Source organism: Carassius gibelio, chromosome B24 (assembly GCF_023724105.1).
Source record: "Carassius gibelio isolate Cgi1373 ecotype wild population from Czech Republic chromosome B24, carGib1.2-hapl.c, whole genome shotgun sequence".
NCBI classification, from domain to species: Eukaryota; Metazoa; Chordata; class Actinopteri; order Cypriniformes; family Cyprinidae; genus Carassius; species Carassius gibelio.
This window is the reverse complement of record NC_068419.1, coordinates 7075511-7096577: the sequence shown is the minus strand read 5'-3', so window position 1 is coordinate 7096577 and position 21067 is coordinate 7075511. Positions and strand designations below refer to the sequence as shown.

The 21067-nt window shown below is 35.7% G+C and overlaps 1 protein-coding gene and 1 long non-coding RNA gene across 2 annotated transcripts in view; one reads left to right on the top strand and one right to left on the bottom strand.

Moving 5' to 3' along the window:
* LOC128013232 (heparan-sulfate 6-O-sulfotransferase 1-B) overlaps positions 1 to 21067 on the bottom strand; it is an 89001-nt gene that overhangs the window by 12677 nt on the left and 55257 nt on the right. The window lies entirely within an intron of this gene.
* LOC128013233 (uncharacterized) lies at positions 3146 to 7236 on the top strand. Its single transcript, XR_008183275.1, has 6 exons — positions 3146 to 3226; positions 4056 to 4117; positions 4447 to 4504; positions 5319 to 5413; positions 5702 to 5787; positions 6601 to 7236. It is a non-coding gene; the product is annotated as an uncharacterized LOC128013233 (long non-coding RNA).

The window sequence follows — 21067 nt, the reverse complement described above, 5'->3', positions numbered from 1 at the left end:
GTCTGCAGGGAGTGTGAGAGAGTGATACACAGTAGGGCTGGGTACATTTTTTTTTAGATATCTCGATATTAATCGATTCTCATTTTTACGGAACGATATCGATTCTTAAATTCCAAGAATTGATTAGTCCAGCCTGTTTTCAGTTAATGGACGGAACATTGAAGGGCACTTCCCATCCAATACGTCACAATAAGCATTGTGCTTTGGTACTTTAAAGGGGTCATATGATGTGATTTCAACTTTTCCTTTCTCTTTTGGATGTTACAAGTTGTTTGTGAATAGATAAGATCCTTAAAGTTGTAAAGACTAAAGTCTCAAACCCAAAGTCTTTATAAAAGTTAAGACGCGTCCAGGCCCTCCTAAAACGCCTTGTTTAAACACGCCCCCAAATGTCTATGTCACAATGTGGGAAGATTTGTATAACACTGCCCAAATGTTCATGCAAAGAAAGAAGGTGTAACTTGTATTCTTGCGGTAGTATTGTTGCTGCGCCATGTTGTGGACACAGAGGCTGTATGTTTCATTGTGAAAGCGAAAATACTTTGTCTGGCCTTCCAACTAAAAACTTTCCAACTTTTCATTTGTCAGATGAAACAAAATAAACTGTAGAGAGGGGCATTTTTGCTAAATATATGCACCATATAACTTATTCATTATAATTATTTTTTTTTACTGATGTTAACTGTTTAATTTATGTTTTTAATAAATCCATCAAGTTTTTATGACACAAATTGAAGTAGAAATATAATGTAATTGTAAACATTATTAAGTGTAATTTTAACAAATCAGTATATTTTACCCTTTAATATTATAGTGATATAGTACCAGCAGACTCATGAATATTTTACAGCAAGTTGAGATTTTTTTTTCCTTGAGAAAATTTGGCATGTATCCTACTGTACCTGATATATATCCCAAATAATCGATATTGAATAGAATCTGTAATCGAATCGAAAGCTTGTGGATGAGAATTGAATCAAATCATGAAATTTGTGTCAAAATACACAATGTTTAGAATGGCACCACCTTCATATCTGATTAATATTTTAACACTTTTCTATGCTACACCTGACACCCAAACATGTTTCCATATCAGTATATTCTTCTCGACCACATAAAACTAAGGGGAGTGAAACATACAAGCCATAAAGTCTCATTCACAAACTTTGTTAGTTGATGAGAGTGTTATAATCATCGTATTCTTTATCACAGAGATTGAGCTAATCCAGAAAATATATTTACTCCCACGTTGGTCACATTGCTCTCCATAAATAAATGGGTTTGGTACGTAGCCTAAATGTACATCAGAAGTAAAAAGCAATGCTTCTGCAAATGAATACTTCAGTGAGTCATATCCTAACAGTCTCTAGTTCTCCACCTCCCACTGTTCATATAGGTTTAATACTCAAGTATGGCTACAATGTAATTTACAGAATCTAATGCATATTTTCTTCTGAAAAATAAGCTGACTTCCACATTAATGAATATGTCTGAGAGGCTCTTGGTTTTGCTTCTAATCCAAGTTAATTATTTCAAACCTTTTCAATAAATCAGTCTGTGTAATATGAGTGTTATCTAACACCTGATATATCAGATCCTGGAATGAGTGAGTGAGTGAGTGAGTGAGGGTGTGTTTTTGTGACATCTCACGACACAACTCTGTATAATGACATGATGGGTATGACACAAAGTTTCCTGTGAGGGTTAGGGTTAGGCGTAGGGTTGGTGTAGGGTGATAGAATATACAGTTTCTACAGTATAAAAACCATTACGCCTATGGGATGTCCCCACTTTTCACAAAAACAAACGTGTGTGGTGCTAGTTCTGCTGGGAGATATCTGAATCTTTAAGAGCCGACCACGTTATCACATTTGATTTGACAGCCAAATGATGACACACACACACACACGTGACGAAAGTGCTCAGAGTACTGAATGGTATTGAGTTATTTTTGCCACTTTACAGGCCTTGATTGGTTACATACAAACACTTGTATGTGTCAAAATGCCCGTCTTTGCAAGTATCCTCATAGAAACAGTAATTTAGATTAAAAAAAAAAAAAAACGTGTAATAGTATATTTGAACTGGGCAGCTCTTAAAGTGACAGCAGTCTAATATTCCTGTCTATCACTCATGTTAAGCAAACAACAAAAGAGAAAATCTATCTCTGCTCTTCACTAAATCACCTCTGTAAACTTAAGAAATTTCTTTAGTCAAAGAATAAAAAAAATTCCACACGAAGTGGCGAAATCAAACAGTCCGTGGTGGACAAATCGTTAACGGCTGGTCTATGTGGTAGTATATACATTGGGCAGGACATCCATATGCTCACCTAACATTTATCTACCTCAAATATGGCTTATCATCTGAAATATTAAGTAGTAGCAACTTTACATTGCAGCTCAATCTAATGTTAGTCTAATGTTAGTGTGCTGTTCACATGTTTTTTGTGGAGTGTAGAAGATGAACAGTTGCGCGTTGGGCTACTGCATATCTACAGAGAATAAAACTTTTAAATGAACAAATTCAAATTGGAAATACATATCTTTACATTATGTAATCTGTATGAAACATGCATACAGGTGCATAATGCAGCGATAAAGAGTCAGTGTCACTGACTTAATCGCTTAAACCAAAAAAAGAAAGCAATAAATTATTAAAACGTTAATGCAGTGTACTTGCTGTTTTACCCTAAGACATTCATAATTATATTTACCTGTGCACTGTGGCAAGCCTTTTTTTGTGTGTGCTTGAGGTGCTTCTTAGGCTGTGCAGGCAATTTAAGGATAGATTTTATGATTTATATGGTTTATTAATAAAAGTGCGACTAATGCTTAAAATTAATGACTACTAGTCAACCAGAATAATCTTTAGCCGAGGACAGCCCTAATCCATCAACTGCACGCTTTCACATGGAGAAGAATTACCTACACTCAAAAAAATGAAATCTGGGTGTTGTTCGATAAAAATAAATAGAGCATTTTGAAACAAATAAAATTTATCAGTTTAAGGGATGTACACAATTATTTTAAATCAGTCTGAACTAAATCCATACAACCTTAAAAGAGCTCAATTCATTTGTGTCAAAACAACAAAAAATAATGATTCAAGTCAAACTACTACTTTTGCACATGCGCTGATGACAGGAAATCCACGTGACCTCGTCAGTTATCGCGGGCGCCATTATGTGGTGGAGTCCAGTCTATGGTGGAATGCTGTAGAATTGGTAAGTTCAAAAATCCTTTATTTTCTTTGTCTGCATTGTGCTGATAGAGAGTAAAACTATTTAAATCAGTCAGAATTCAACATTAAGCGGATATTTGACAGCTTATTGGATTATTTGAATTACTCTATTAGTCACATGTTCATACTCGATAAAAACATAGTAAATCGATATAAACGCCTGCATGTATGTACATAATTTAACATTAATGCGGTAGTTGCTTAGTTCTAATTCCTGTTGCAAGCGTTATTTTACTAGATTGTTTCAGTTAACGTACTCGGGCTACTGTTGTTGAGCGTACTGTTAAGTGATGCTTCTGTACAAGTAAAGACGAGAAGACTGCGAATTAATGTAAAAACGAATTAACAAACAATGATGTCAATACAATTATATGCTTGATGTTAATCAACAAGCAGCCAGGCGGCGTGGAATACAGTATAGAGCACATGCATACTAGGCATGTGTCGTTTGACTATGATCGCACAGGATTAGGGTGCACGCGTTGTAATACGTTGTATTATTGTTACAGTTGCTGTAATTGAATGAGAATGATTTAAAGACAATTTGATATTTGTTTGTATGAAATATAATGATCGAAACTTCCCTTCCGGGCAGCATTTACATTTTATATTGATTTCAGTTATAATGCATATTGCATGGGAAAATCAGCCTCGGTTTCGTCGGTAGAGCAGGATCGCCCGTTTTCTTCAGAATTGTTTTGTGTTTGTATATATTATAGTTTTACTGTTGCTGAGCATGTAATACGTGAAACATCTGTACAGGTAAATACAAGTACACTGCAAATTTATGTAAACATTGTTTTATTTTACAGGTTTTTACAAGAGCTCATTAAATGGTATCCTATACTTGGGTTATAGTCTACTTTTTCACATGGTAAGTTGTATTAAGTATGTTCTTAAATGGGTTTAGAAAAATGGCTCATTATTACTGTAATAAAATAAAGGAAAGTTTAAAGTGTTTTATTAGTGTGTGCTTGGAAATACCTAATGTTTTCATAACCAACATACGAATGGATAATGTAATTTTCTGATTTCATACAATTTGATAGTTATTTTACTATATTGTTTCAGTTATGAAATTAGCCATTTCATTCAGGCGACTGCTGCTGAGCAATCTGTAGGAGATTTCTCTGTCCAGGTAAAGATGAGAACACTGCAAATTTATGTAAAAATGATTTTTATATTTTTATTTTTATTTTACAGGTTTACAAGAGCAATAAACAGCATCCCATGCTTGGGTTTTAGTAAACTTTTTCATGTGGTAAGCTGTATTAGTGATGTTCTTAAAGGGTTAGTTCAGCTAAAAATGAAAATGATGTCATTAATTACTTACCCTCATGTCGTCCCAAATCCGGAAGACTTTCGTTCATCTTTGGAACACAAATGAAGATCTTTTTGATGATTTCTGAAAGATTTCTGTCCTTTCATGAACAGCGACACAACTGAGACTTTGATGTTTTAATAAGTTCGATGTTCGAAAGTATGATGAACAGATTTAATTTAGGTTTTTACTTGCATATAAACATTGATCAGCAAACATCAATGGAAGGTCAACTGAACCTGATTGATGCCCAAAAACAGAAGCTCAGACGTGCTGTGTAACGAGAATGAACCTCATCGGTTCTCGCATGTCAAACAAACATGCTTATGCTTCCGTTCACCACAACTGATGTGCGAGTTGATGAATGTTTATATGTGAATAAATTGCAAATCTAAATCTGTTCATAATATAAAGCGAGTCTTCAGAGAAATGTGACTAAACCGCTCAATTTATATGGATTCGTTTTATGATCTCTTTATGTACTTTTTGAAGTATCAAAGTCTCAGTTGCATAGCTGTTTATGGAGGGACAGAAAACTTTCAGAATTGATTAAAAAAAAAAAATTATTTGTGATCCAAAGATGAACGAATGTCTTCGAGCATGACACGAGGGTGAGTAATTAATGATAGAATTTTTATTATTAGTTGAACTTTCATATAGATTGTATGTCCTGTTATACTTGGTTATCGATATGATATTGTCAAATAATCAATGTTTTTGTGTTTTTTTTTTTTTTTTTTTTTTTTTTTTACAGAACAACAGCGTAGACATGGAAAGAGAATGCATCCTCAAAAAGCACTGTGTGTATACTTAAAGGAGGACCATCTACAGCTGTTCAAGGAGTACAATGTAAGCAACTGCTTTTCTCTTCTTCACTTTTATGTTTACATTAAAATCTAACCGTACCATTCTCTACTTATGGTTCGGCACGCACTTGAACCGCAGTCCACCTCTAATGACGATGCGAGTGCCGTATGCTGCTCTAACGTCTAGTCATGAACGCTGTTGCTATCTTTGTGTAAACAAAACTCATTTAAGCCTTGCTAACTTAAACATTCAAGAGCAAGACGCAAAAGAGAACTGTGAGATGATTTGTGAGTGTGCTCATCCAAAGCGCCCACATGTTTTTTTTTTCAGAAAACGTGCAAATACTGAGTTCTCTTTCAAGTCTTGTGCTTCAGAGGCCAAATTCGTACAAAAATTATATCAACATGACTGTCTTGGTGAGTATCCTAGCAAACATAGTCTGTTATGTCTTAAGTGAAGTTTTATTAAAAGAGAAAGACATTGTATGTGTAACAGTATGTACTGGATCGTCAAAAAAACTATTCTCACTGCCTGTGTTTTTAATGTTAAATCACACAAGAAATGACAAAGAAATTACTAACTGCTCTTGACTGAATAGCTGATGTTACTTCAATAATGATTAATCTTTAATTTATTCAGTAAAGATAATATGCAGTGTTTTATATTTGATTATCCATTTTCTGTACCTAAGGGGAAGTCGTGGCCTAATGGTTAGAGAGTCGGACTCCCAATCGAAGGGTTGTGAGTTCGAGTCCCGGGCCGGCAGGAATTGTGGGTGGGGGTAGTGCATGTACAGTTCTCTCTCCACCTTCAATACCACGACTTGGGTGCCCTTGAGCAAGACATCGAACCTAACCTAACTGCTCCCCGGGCGCCGCAGCATAAATGGCTGCCCACTGCTCCGGGTGTGTGCTCACAGTGTGTGTGTGTGTGTGTTCACTGCTCTGTGTGTGTGCATTTCGGATGGGTTAAATGCAGAGCTCAAATTCTGAGTATGGGTCACCATACTTGGCTGAATGTCACTTTCACTTTTCACTTTCACTAAAAAAAAACTACTGTTAGATACCTGAAAAAAACTGAAAAGCACTGTTTATTTTATTTGAATCTTTGATCTATTGTATTTATTTGTAATGTTGCTTGTAGTTTGATTATTTGTTCTTATTAATTGTTCTTATTAATTTTTATTTTACAGTAGGCCAATTTTACCACATTTTATTTGTCTTGCCCAGGATTGCGACTGGATGAATTCTAAAGAAGCCATAGAGCAGATGGTAATGGGGATCTACATCGTCCAATTCATAGACACCAACCAGGGGATAAACCTGTGGACGTTGGTATCCTGATTGAAGGGACCGAGGTTCTCTGCTCTTTGAAGAACGTGTAGCAGTGGCCATGCTGTTTGGACTTACTTACGCCTTGAACCTCAGCTACCCACAAGAACTCAAGGCTACATTTGAGGTCATCCAGAAAGTGTTCTTTATCTTGGATGGACAAAAACTTTCACTAAAGGTACCAGCCCTTAAGAACAAGATGTTGGAGTAAGTTACCTTATGTGTGTATTCTCAAAAGACTAAATCTTGACTCAAGAAGGTATTAGCTGTGCATATACATTGAAATATAATGTTGTTCATCTTGGATGATATTTTTTTGTATTTTTTTACCTGAAAATTTGCCTTGAAATAAGAATAAAGAGAAACTTTTGACATTCACTTTGAGAACATTTTATTTGTGCAGTAAATTACATTTTGATAGACATGTCAACAATTAAACATTTGTTTGATGTAAATAAAGTTGTACAATTAACTTAACGATAGTAGTTGACACAATATTTCTGGTTTTCTAAATTAAGTGATTAAGATTAATTGGCTCAACAAGATTAAATAGTTTATAGATAAATACGATAATATGATTCAAATGAAAATGATTTGATCTTGTTGGTTCAAAATGAATTTTGCTCTTGGGTTCCATTTGCCTAAATTAAGTTGAGACAACACCATTCAAATGTGTGGAAATAGGTGTCATAATTATATTAAGTTAGACCAACGATTTATTTTTTTGAGTGTACACAGAGCCGTTGTTCACTGACAAGCTGCACAAAACCACGACCATATCTTGCACATGTTTTGCGCAGTTTGTCAGTGAACAACAACTCTATGTAGTTAATTCTTCGTACACATACAGTATATGCTGTAACGCGTAACCTACACAGCAGTGGTTCTTGAACTGGGTTATGTGAGGTGACGGAGGTGGTACGCGGATAAAAAATACTGAGTTTTGGCATTCATTAATTCTACCCGAACTTAAAGTAAAATTAAAACCAAACATGTATTTCTGACAAGTAAAATGCTGCTTCTAATGTAAAAATGAAAGATTTTATTTTTGAAAATATATAGAAACTTCGATTTCCTTAATATTTAGATTTTTTTGCACCCCCAGATTCCAGATTTGGAGAGTCAGTGATTTATAACCCATTCTTAATTACACCCAAAGAGTATAGAAGCCTGTAGTAGTTCTTTGCTGCAACATTTTGTTTTGTTACTAAATGAATGAATGCCTGGCTCATTAAGACAGTGACTTGTTGTGACCTGTTGGCAGTTTAATTTTTAAATCTTCAAGTAGGCTATCACTTCAATTTTCCATAACTGAATGTTACGAATATGACATAAAACATAACATACAATTAATAAGGATAGAACATTTTTGCCTCTATAAAAGGTAAAAAATGCACCTGTAAATCCATTTAAGTGGGCAAATAATGTCCTTTAATAGGAAAGGTTTGACTGGGTTTAGGTGGAAGAGAGAGGGTATGTAGAAGAATGTTAAATGCCCCAGGGGGTATGCAACTGTAAAAAGTTTGGAACCACTGCTATACAGGAAAAGGATACATCCTGATTGAACTGAACAGAGCATAGAGGCCAGAGACGAAGTGGATTCAATGAACAATGTGATCATTTTTCATTTGAGTCACTTTACAGTATCAGTTAGGTCCCTCACTTCCACCTGTGTGAGTATGAGTGCACCATTCAATCAATCAAGCTTTCAGCCAAATAGTTTTTCAGCACCAAGGACAGCGGTCAAGCACACGTCTCAGAGGTGGAGAACAGCGAATCTGCACTCTAAGCAGACTACAGTGAGACACGGCCACACCACTGACCGAAGATAAAACATATCGTCAAAGCACTCAAGGAACGTCACGGACATGCACCGATACACAGGCACACAGTATGGGAAGGCACCGTGCACGCAGTCTATGCTTCAGCGGGTCTGATAGCTGGTTGGGTTTTTCTGGCGAAGTGACAGCTGACATGCGGCTTGCTCAGCATTTTCTTCAAATCACAACACCTTGGAGAAGTAAGTGACATGTGAAGTGTGTTTGGTCCTCCTTGTGATCCATCAAAACAGCCAGTGGGCTTTAAAGTGAAACTGAAATCACAACACACAGCTCTTTGTCGGTTATAGTGCCGACACAACAAACAAATCAGACAGGAGAAGGCCACTCTCTTTGCCACATTAATTAAATAAACCAGAATCTTTTTAGAGCTGAAAATCATATCCACTCTCAGGAAATACTTACACTTTAAAAATGTATTTAATTTAACCTTAAAATGAACATATCAGTACTTTTTGAAAGGGTACAGTGGAAGCTTTTTTAACATTTTGTACCATTTTCTCTTTTAAATTAATTATACTAGTGTAAAACAATATGGCATTAGCATTTGAACATTCATTGTTTAAATTCAGTTATTTCTCACACAGACAGCTTCATGGTTATGTAATATATAAAATATTATATCGTGATATAAGATTTAGGTCATGCCGCCCACCTTGTAATCAAATGTTTGGTTGAAAATACTCAATCTAAATCAAGTTTACTGGTACACACAATAAAGAGTAAACAGGCTCTGCTGGTTTCATATGCAATATTACAGATAAACCACAAAAAAACAAAACATAATGAAGCCAAAGACAGTAGATAAATCGCACCACTAATAACTCATTTCCATGTGCTAAAAGAGTAATGATACTATTAAAACTGAGTCATAATTTCAGCAAGAGCGCTTGGCATCACACAATAAAAGGTAATCAAATTATATTATCATCGGCTTTGCGGTAGCCAAGAGCATCTCAAATAGCATCTCTTTAACTAATAATAAACAGAAATGTCTTAATGTTTATCATAACTTTTTTTTTTTTTTTACAACTACCAATTCAAAATGCTAGTTTCTAGAATAAAAAAATAAAAATTGTTTAATAGCAGAAAATATGGAATGCTTGAACAGTAAGGTTTCATTTGTTAATATGATTTAATATTAAATAACAATGAACAATAATTCAACAGCATTTCATTATGCTATTTGTGGTTTACATTAATTTCAACATGTACTAACACAAGTTGTATTTATCTGTTAACTTTACTGCAATGTAAACTAACATGGACAAACAATGAACACATTTCAATGTATCCTTTACTAAATTAAGCTGAAAATGTAGTTGTTATCATACAAATAATTACATTTTAAAATATATTAAAACAAAAGTTTTTTTTAATGATTAGAATTCAATATTTTTACTGTATTCTTTATTAAACACAGCCTTTTGTGAGCATAAGACATTTGATAAAAACACTGAATCTACCAAACAGTGATTTTTTGGGCTAAAAAAAAATAACACTTTAAAGCCTTTATCTATAATGCATTATAAAATAAGTTTTAAAGCATTAATTTTGCTTTGCAATGCACCTTTTAATGCAATGTACAATCTCGCAAATAATTGAAACCATAGTTCATACATTACAACACTTATCAATTCATTGTTACACTATGCTATTTAAGACTAAAGTGAGAGGAGTACAAGCACTGACATTGTCTCTCCTTCACAAACTATTGCACCATTGTGCATCATATCAAACAACACAACTCACTTTCTTTTATCTCAGTCGCTCTCCTTCACCCTTTCGTAATGTAAGAAATATTACAGCTAGGCTTCTGATATTGAAGCATCATGCTGCAATGTGAGAACAAAACGTGGTCTCTGTCAAATCCCACTAAGCCTGGCGCACTTGCCTCAAAGACACAAACTTCCCCTGTCCTTGAACAACTCTCCTCCTCTACTTCCTGCTCCATTGTGCAGGTGTTTCTAATCTCACGCTCGGTGAGGATAAAAAAAAAACTCAAAACGCTGTAATCTTGCCCACTTCAGTGCGGAGACAAAAACATCTCTCGGTCTGAAGTGCTTCTATCCGCCTCGATTCAACACGAAGAGGAGATTCCTCTAAACTTCAAAGTCTGTCACCGGATCAGCCCTGCCAGCTAGCGAAAGGAAACTGCCCTTCACCTGTCATTTACGTGGCGGTAACACGCTCCACTAGTCTTATTTTCCAGCTATTCATCTAATGTGGAAGAAAACTGGCGCAGGCTGATCAAAGCGACAGAGCGAAGGGAAAAGTGGTTTCATTTCTGCAGAGAATATTCAGCAAAGCCAGACTGACGTCGTTCTTCAGCTAAACTCTATTAACAAGAGCATAGAAGCTCTCACTCGCAAACTGATGGGAGCACTTCCTCATCCTTTCCTCCCTTTCTTTTATTTTCTCATCTTCTTCCCATCTTCGGTCTCGCTCTCTTTTTTAGTATGATAATGAGTCTCATTATTCCATTTTACCTCCCTCTAAGGCTCTGACACAATTACCTCCCCTCGCTAATGTTAGATTCGACTGCTTGCGTGAGAGACAGAGCGTGAGAGAAAGACATTAATAAAAATTGCAGTTTCTGAGTTTCAATGAAACTGTTCCTCACTTTACTATTAAAGAAGCATGATTTTAGCATTTCAGGTTACATCACAGACCAGATTTGAACCCTCATACCCCATGTGAGCACCATATGTTTTATAACCATATTATAAAACAATTATATGTAGAATTATAAATACATAGCATTTAGAAAATTAGCAAATGTATATGGATAAATTGTAAAAAAAACGATGTGACCAGACAGCGAGACCTCACACTTGTTGCATGTAGGAATGATTTCACAGAGACACGAGACCTCATGGAGACTCGCAAGATCAAACGTGACTAGAGAAGTAAAACAAACTAAGAAAAATCAACCTTGTTAGCTGGCTCTCCTGCCATGCAATCTTTTTCAAAGTGAAAAACAAAGTACAAAAAATAGAATATGGGTGATGTTGTTTCTCAATACTGTTTTTGTGGCTGCCAATTTTCAGCTATAGAAGTACGCAACATCGTTTTAATATTTACGATTTGAGTTCAGGGACGCTCCGTCTCCATCAGGAGCAGTTAAATAATCATAATAACACCATACAATAGAGGATTTTGTGGACCAAAAAAAAAAGAAACCTTTGCGACAAGCCTCAAATCAGGCCATGCCCCCTGATCATTCGGGGGTGCAAATCGGCTTAAAATTGGCCATCAAATATTCTAGAGTGCAGCCAGCTTAAGTAAACCAGTAAAGACGTTTTTTAGGAAAGGGACAATTCTCCCTCTGGCATGTGTGTGTGTGAGAGATGGTCTGATTGACCTCATGATTTCTATTGATCTGACAGTCACCCGAGTTCATTTGTAGGACTACTTTCAGAAAATGATTCAATAGAAATACTCTAAAAGATAGCCCTGGCCTTTAACAACCCAATTATTCTCAGACTGACTGTTTTTTTTATTTATGGGTGCATGGGCAAAGGGGTTAGGAACAAGAAGAAATGGGAGAGAAAAAAATAATTCACAACAGTGTACCAAGAAAATCCCTGTGCACATCTGGAGTCTCGTTCTCACACACACTAAATGAAATTCTCTTAAAAGAAAACAAGAGCAAAAACTAATAGTGACATAGTCTGAAAGGAACATATACACCTGAACTAACCAATATAATCTGACCTGTGATAAGTCCCAACTTAACTCATTTAAAAAAATAGATGAAATAAAAATGCTCATTAAGGCTGCATTTATTTGAGCAATGTAATTATTCAAATAAAATTAGGCCTATAATCCTAAAATAAAGGTCTCACCGAAAAACTACTATTTTCAATGTTTATTTTTTTAAGTTAGCTTAAGTAGATGAGCCTTAGTCTGTAGTAATTATAATTAGCTTAACTTAAAAACAACTGAATCTTGCTTAGATACTTAACGCAAATAAGCACACACGTTCCAATGGAGGTTCACTGTTTACACTGGAGAGTCATTCTCCTTCATCAGATAATTAATGAATGAACAGGTCATTATGTAGCTCTCATCCCTAAATCTATACTTCTCCCAAATCCTCTTGAGCTGCACTCTGGGAATGAACCACCACGGCAACTCCATTAAAGCGGGAGAAAGAAAGAAAGGGGAGGTCTTGCCCCTTTATCCAGTTTAAAAAGAGCACAGCGTCTATGTGGCGGCTCACATGCATACTCTGGGAATTTCTCAGGAGATTGTGCTCCGTTTTTGTCTCTAAAGCCCCGGACAGGCGGGCGGCATGGGGGGCGGAGCGCTACAGCATGTCGCGCTCCGGGGCTCAGGGTGGGCGAGATCCCTGCGTGCCCGTCTGCCTGTGAGAAGCGGATGACAGCTGAGAATGAGAAACATTTGCCTGGGCCACAGAGCAGCTTTGGGGTGGAGATCCTGCCACAGTCAGACCCCTCACCTCATGTCAGCCCGTCACCTCTACTTACAGAGCTCACCAATCAGGCCTGGAGCTGATATACAAGGCCCTGGAGCATTAACACCTTCAATCACGCTTGCACACATGCATAACTCCACTTTCTTCAGGTCCCACGAGGCACGTCAACAAATGATTGTGCTGGCGGGAGCACCCTCCCCCTCAAACTTACAATTTTGTGAGCGAGATAAAGAGCTTAGATCTGTTCGCACCAAGCATAACATTTCAGCACAGGATTTCAAAATGAAACCACACCTCTGTGAACTACAATACAGTTTTGGGGCATTTTAGAAGCTAAAACGATCACAGCAAAAGAAAAAGTAAAACAAGTATGCAAATACTTTCAGAGAAGAAAGATCATTTGCACATGACTAGTTTGGGTGAGGAAAATTGCTTTATTTTGTGTTATTTTGTGCTGTTTATTGGTGTGAACAAGGCTAGAGAGGATGAGAAAGAGTAAATTTGACATTCAGAGAGAAAAAAGCACAGAAACAATGACAGAGACAGATTAAACATTAATAGTGGTGTAGGGAATTGTATTTGTTCACCTTTAAATGTAAGCTTTAAATGCAAAGGTCTTCAAAATCATGCCTACAGTATTTAAACTATACACTATTAGCGTTACACATACAGCATAACTTAAAACATTGCCATACATTCACTACTACTTGGCAGGCCGACAGTATTGTGTGTGTTTGGCATATGCTGCATGTAAAACATTTATGAGCAGTTAGCACATGAGGGAGACGGCAGTTGCTCTGTGCGAGCTGTGTGGGAGTGTAGAAAATGTATGAGTTTTCTCCAACACCGGGGTCACAGAGTCGCACAGGGTTCAATTCCGGCAGCACCGCAGGCTTCAAAGTTTGGTGCTTCTGTTGTCTCGTTTGAGGAATGAGGTGCCACATTGCCTCGGGTCACACACACATAACACAGCAGAACGTGACTTTTCACAGACAGCCGTGACAGACTTATTACTGCCATGGGCTGCAGGGACACAGTGGCACACATGAACGGACAGAAGGAAAACTCCCTACACAAAGGCAAGGTGCGAATGCAGTCTCAATGTCAATCAACTTGATTGACAGCTCTCTTCAGGCTACTAAAAAAACTCAAGGTAAAACTTACCAAGGGGGGAAACCTCTCAAATATCTACACAAACACAGCGAGTCCTCTGAGAAGGACATGGTACTTATGAGAGCCAATGATCCGTTCAAAGAAAGGCTATTTCATCAGTAGAGAACACGCAGAGCAAACGTCTTGTGGGATGGTCTCAACTGACTGAAATGTAAGAAACAAGTTCATCTTCTAATGTTTAGATATGATCGACACTGCAGCCCTGTCACTATACATGGATGGGCCTCAGTTTCATAAATGTATTTACTGCAGATCGATGCTTCTCTATGTAAGTGTGGATGTAAGTGTAAAAAAATTTGATTTGTAGGATTCCTTGCTTGATTCTCATAAAGCTTAAATGAACAATTCACAAAAAAAAATAAAAAATAAAAAACTGATTTTTACTTGTGTTGTTCAAGTAAAAAAATAAATCTCTGGCTCACAAAACCAGTCGTAATTATTTGTTTTAATTTTTATTTGGAAGCATTAAAGGGATAGTACACTGAAATATTACAATTTTGTCATATATTTACCGTTTTGTGATTCCAAAACCACAATAATTTGATAAAACATTGAAACACAAATTAAGAGGTTTCTGTCCCCCAATTGAAGATCGAAGAGCATCATTAATTTTGTCATAAAATCCATATTAGGCAAGCTGTTAATAATAAATTTTGCATAAAGATATGATTGCTTTATAATAATGTGCAAATTTAATTTAAGCTTTTACAATTTTTTATCTTCAAAGTTTTGATTATCTGTACTTTCAATTGTACTTTACATTCTAGGTTTTATTAAAAATCTTAATTTTTTTTAAATTCAAGATTAACCAAAATTTGTTTGGTTTGGAACAAAATTATAATGAGCAAATGACAGTTCTTATTAATTTCATGGATAAATGCTGAAAACAGTAACTTCAAATGGTCTCGTTTAGTGTCATGTGGTAGAAGGAAACTTGGGTTAAGTAAATAAAAATTAAGATTTTGTGATTACCAGATTTCTCATCTCCATGTTAAGAGAAAGACAACAAAAACAGAAACACTGAGAGTATGAGACACACACGGATAGTGAGGAAGATGAAAGGATGAATAGATGGAAACAGAGCAAGAGCCAAGAGAAACTCCTGAATTCTTTCCTCAGATGTTCACTTTCTTTCGAACAGTCACAACTATCCTTTGCGATCCTGAGACAAAAGCACTGAGACCCTGATCCCTCAGTGATAATTGATTGGTAGAGATATGGTGTTGTAATGCTGGTGTAACTTTACTGATTTCAGGAAGAGAAAATAGGAAGTGTAAAAGAATAAACCCCATTTTTAGCACCAGCTTGCTTGTAGAACTGACATAAACGGTTTCAAAATTTTCAAGTAATCAGAAAAAAGCAGCCAAATAGACTTCATTTCACCGGTTGGCTGCCCAATATGATGGACTACAGTACTGTACAGGAGACTACACACACACACACACACACACACTTCACTGAATGCAAATCAAAGCTTCAGACCAATGTTTCTTTGGCTTATTAACGGCTTGCTTTGCATTAACCAAATATGCATCTGCATAGCAACAGAAACCTTTACTGTAAGTCAAACCCTTTCACAATCTTTCACCAGTTACCAACAGGAGAGGGAAGGACAAACTGGAACACAGCAGAAGTTTAATGCATTGTGTGGAGATCATATCCAGCTGTTGTTCTTGAGCTTTCTATTCATCAAAGGATTCTGAATATCACTGAAGACTCTTGTGACACTGGTTTAATGACTGTGGAAAAATCAGCTTTGCAAAATACTTTACTGTATTTTTTAATCAAATAAATGCCACCTTGGTGAACATTAGAGAATTCTTATTTTTACAAATAGATAAAAATGTTACTGAACTCAATTTTTGGACTATGGTGTATATAATTATTTTTGTAAAAATCTAAATATAAAAAAAAATGGAAAAGGAACAATTTAAAATTTTAAAAACTTGCATAACCCTGTGCATGTTTGTCCACAGTTGTCCATATCAAAGAGATCTGGGTAATCTTAGCCTTTGATGACTGACAAATGCACAGGCAGTAAACTAGAGACCCAGATGGTCTCAAGGCAGGACCACTGACACAGAAGGACCCTGGCATCCCATGAGACAGACACCTTTATTGGCAACATGATCAGAGATACCTGAAATATCTCACACTGAGATGACACACTATGAAACGGAATGAGGCTGAGAAAAATAAAATGTCTTTACCTTGAGTCGAGATGGAGAGATGGGCAGCATGAGACATGAGAGAAAGATAGAGAGAGAGAGAGAGAGAGAGAGTTAGTTTTAAATAGGTAAGCATCACTTCTACTATTACTCATACTTCAGGTAAATTATTTTGTATAAAACTGGATAGGTATACAGAAGATTTTCAACAAAACTATAAACCCTACCTAAGTAGAGCCCGTACAGTATCTGATTTGTGAAATTAGCTATTCTGTGCCGTTCAAACAGACGTTTTGAAATGGTGACAGGTTAATTTCAAATCTTTTCTCCCGATCTGGGAGATACAAACAGTGAGACGCAGATAAAAGGAGAAAACATAAGAGGGTAAACGCTCGCTGCAGAAAAATAGTAACATCTGATGAGGTCAAATGAAATCTTTTTCCCTGGTCTTGTATCGCAGCTGTGATCTCACGAGCAGGTGGCCGTGTATTTGAACGAGATGTGCTGCATGTTTCTGGCTCAGATTAGCAGTGTGAACATCACACTAACAGGATCTACAGGGATAATCTGAGAAATGAGAGACATCAAACACACAGACCTATGAACTCCGGATTACCAGTCATCATCACCAGTTTATAAAAGTCCCATTATTAGTCGCACATCAGGAGACTTCATTTACCTGGTTTACACTGCAGGTTATTCTGTTCTAGATCCAACCATTTAGACAGGAAGACCTGATTATTAGTAGTAATATTTTTAAAGGCACTTTTTACAGAAGTTACCTTTCAAGAGGCTAAAATAAACAAATAAAGTTTGTTATTATAAATATAATAATAATAATATTGATTAATATTTATAATTAATAATATATTATTATTATTATTATTATTATTATTATTATTATTATTATTATTAAATAATACACATGCCTACTTGTTGTTGTTAATAATATAACAATAAATTCTTTAAATTATTATTATTAACATGTTTTTTTTCTGTAAAGCTGCTTTGAAACATCATTTTATCTCTTGAAAAAAAAAATAAGATCTGCTATTTGTTGGTTGATTGGCATGATTTTCTTATGAGTGCATCCTTAATATCAATGCAATATGAATATAAAATATAAAATGTTTTGCTAACAGTTAGGATGGATGTTAGAACTTAAAATGAGACTTGCATGCTATGCAATGTATATCATGTTAACATCCTTAGAGAGTGATGTGCTGTACATAAGTAGGGCTCACTGTTATTAGCTTTGGGGTTAGTCAAACACACCTAGAATTCCTCATGAAACGCTTGACATTCAGTCAGACAGAAGCATTCTCAGCATCTGTTGTTTTTTACAGGATTGTGTTCCTGCCCACTCCAGCGCTCTCAACCATAAAAAAAACGGTGACGAACCAGTGGCTTTTGGGTAATTCAACCATATGGTGCCCACAGCCACGATGAACCTGAGCTAGCCGACAGGATGAAAAATGAACAGATACGTGAACCTTTCTGCTAGATTAAAAACAGAGTTTATGAAAAGGGGCACCAACCCAACACTGCCATTTACCATGACACAGACACAATCAATCAACCTAATGGGCTTTAAATGGCAAAGCTCATCTCAGAAAAGCTGAACACAAAAAAGGGAGTGTTAGTTGGCATCTCCACAAAAAACTGCAGCAAACTAAACATTTTTGCTTTGTAGAAACTAAAAGCAGTAACCCCAACAGTCCCACATAAAGGCATTGGGTAAATGATCTCAGCTTTAGGAATCAACCTTTTTTTTGAACCCACCGCTGATTCCCACAGTTTACAAAAGCATCATAATTCGGTCAAAAAATCTGGTTTGATTTGGAAATATTCAAGATCATTTTGAGCTAATTGTGTTTACTGAAATGTATAAAGCGTGATTTATTTTATTTCAAAATTATTTCATTTTAAAACTTTTTTCAATTAGGTTATCTACTATATACTATTCTAATTTACAGATTGCTTATGTAATATTCTAAAATAATTCATTTGTTTTTAATGTTACATTTTTAAACGATTACTATCATTTTTATTATATATTGTAATAATTATAAATGTATTAATAATATAAAATATAATTTATTACTTCTATTTAATTATTAATATTTTTTATTATTGTTACATAATATTTTTATAATTATAATGCATAAATAGTAGTTATATAATAAAACAAAATTATAATTTCGTTTTTATCATTTTTATTTCTAAATAAATTTGACTGTCATATATTATAACACTTATATAATAACAATATAAGAAAGTATAATGTAATTTTTTTTATATACTCTTTATTATATTACATGAATAATATTATTATAACTTTGTTTTTCAATTAAGAGTTTGTCTTCATTTGACAATGATTTACCTACAATGCTTAGATGCTTAGATAAAAAAACTTGAATGAATGAATCTTGAATCATTTTGACTTGACATTTTAATTGCGTTATGATTGGTATGAAATCATGATACTTCTGCTTCTGGCCATTCAGACTTTTATGTCTTTCTGGAAAACCAATAGGATCAATCTGACAAGGAGGCAGCATGCCATAAAACCAGAATTTTCTTTTATCCCCCTACAGGGACTAACCCCATGTCTGACCTTTGACCTCTATGCCAAACGTTAACGGTGGTAACCACTCTAGACCACAAGCAGACTCAGATTCCTGCTGAACACTGACCTTTAAACCGAAGAAAAAGAGGTAAAAGACAAGAGTGAGTGGCTCCAGATGGCTCTAAAACAACTAACGTAGAACTCACAGAGAGAACCAGTGGAATAATGTAAAAATGGACAAAAGAGTCTCTCTGGGCCACGGTGCCACCTGCCACTATCAGCTCTGGCTGCTGTTAAAAACACCATGTCTGTACATCTTGTCATCATGGCCGCCGTTATCATAATGTTCAGCTACAGGTCATGACACAGTGATCTGTTAATCCAGAGTCTTCGGCTGTCATGCTTCCTACCAAACCCACACCACTGACCACAAACAGCTGCTCGCCGAAACACTTGCTAGTTAATTACATCCTTACAGTTAGGGGCATATGAGGAGCATGTAATTAAGAGAAACCAAGAATAAGACGCAACTAAACCAAACCAAACCCTGCAATAAAAACAGAGGAAACAGAAATGCTTTTCAGGACAACTTAAAAAAAAAACTAATTGACATTGACTTTCTAAGTGCTGCTGGTCATAAAGTACATGATTCATCAATGCATAATATTCTAAGAAAAAGATAACAATAAGTTTGTTTCTATCTAAATGTAATTTTCTCCACCAATAACATGACTAAATGTCTGTAACACAACCACAGATGTATGAGCAAGGAAATATAATATTAATCAAATATATCATAGTGGAATGAGTGGAATTCAACTTAATTCCAGACAAAAAAATAAAAAAAATTTGGATCTTAATATCACAGTTTGGTTTGGTTTGATTTCCAAAATAGAAAACCCATTACAAAGTTACTCTGGATGAAAAGATTAGTCATGTGAATGTGACTGTTTCAAACAGAAAAGGCACAAGTTAAATCTAAATCAGGTCTTTATCAACTGTTTTGTCAACTCCAATGACAAGTGTAAAACCAAAGGTTTAAAGGTTATCGGAGTCCCTTGACCAATGGAAAAATCCCTCAACGCGTGTCTACTAATAGACCACATGATGGTAAAGTGATTTCAATTGACTTTCTGTCTTTCAGAGGCCAATTGCCAAATAGAGTTTGATTATTGACAGCTACGAGTGGAAGACCCTTCAGCCACCACTGAATTTTAATTGCACTTTAAAAAAAAAGCCCGTCCCTTAACGTTTCTTAACATGACAGCTATAATCGATACTCTATCCATTAGAATGGCATACTGAGTGAAAGTGAATGGCATTGTTAGCATGCAAATAGTGACACTGGTTTGTCCTGACCTCTATTCCTAGTTCAGATATAGGACAGAGGACAAGCAACTTTCATGCAACAACATTACTGGATTAACATTAAATGAATTCAATATATAACAGACAAATAAAAATGTGTTATGTTCTTAAAGGAAGCTCAAAGCAGGCCTGATAAGGGGTAAATATCCAATCTCTGTGAATCCTATTTGACCCAAAACCTTAATGCTTAAATATGATCCTGTCTTTATTCAGTCCACCCTCAGCTGCTGTTAAAAGCTCAGGTCTGAGGGTTTTTATAAAACTGAAGGTGAAGGGAAGGTGGCTTTGGCTCATTCTTCCCTTAAACACCTGCTAAAAGAGGCTAAAGCCATCATTCAAAGACTCACAAGGTTTGCTGACCCTAGTAAATGATGACAGGATGCAGCTGCCAGCATTCAGATCAGCACAAACACATGTATATGTGTGTGTACACACACTCTTTTGCACACATTTACAAAAGAAATATCAGTAGACGTACTAATATATGTCGTATAGAGTGTATACGCCATATAGAGTGTTCCTGTGGCTCAGTGGTAGAGCATTGTGGGTTCGATTCCCAGGGAACACATGCTAGGTAAAAATTTATAGCCTGAATGCACTGTAAGTTGCTTTGGATAAAAATGTCTGATAAATGCGTAAATGTCTCAAATGCCACAAAATGTCAAATAAATGCTTTGCAACCATCGTTAAATAGTATTTGTCAGTTCATACATTAGCAAGGAGGCTTACTTTGACAAAAGCTAAATCTTTTTTATATTTCTTTCATAATATGTGCAAGAGAAAGATGAACATCTCATTTAAGAAGGCA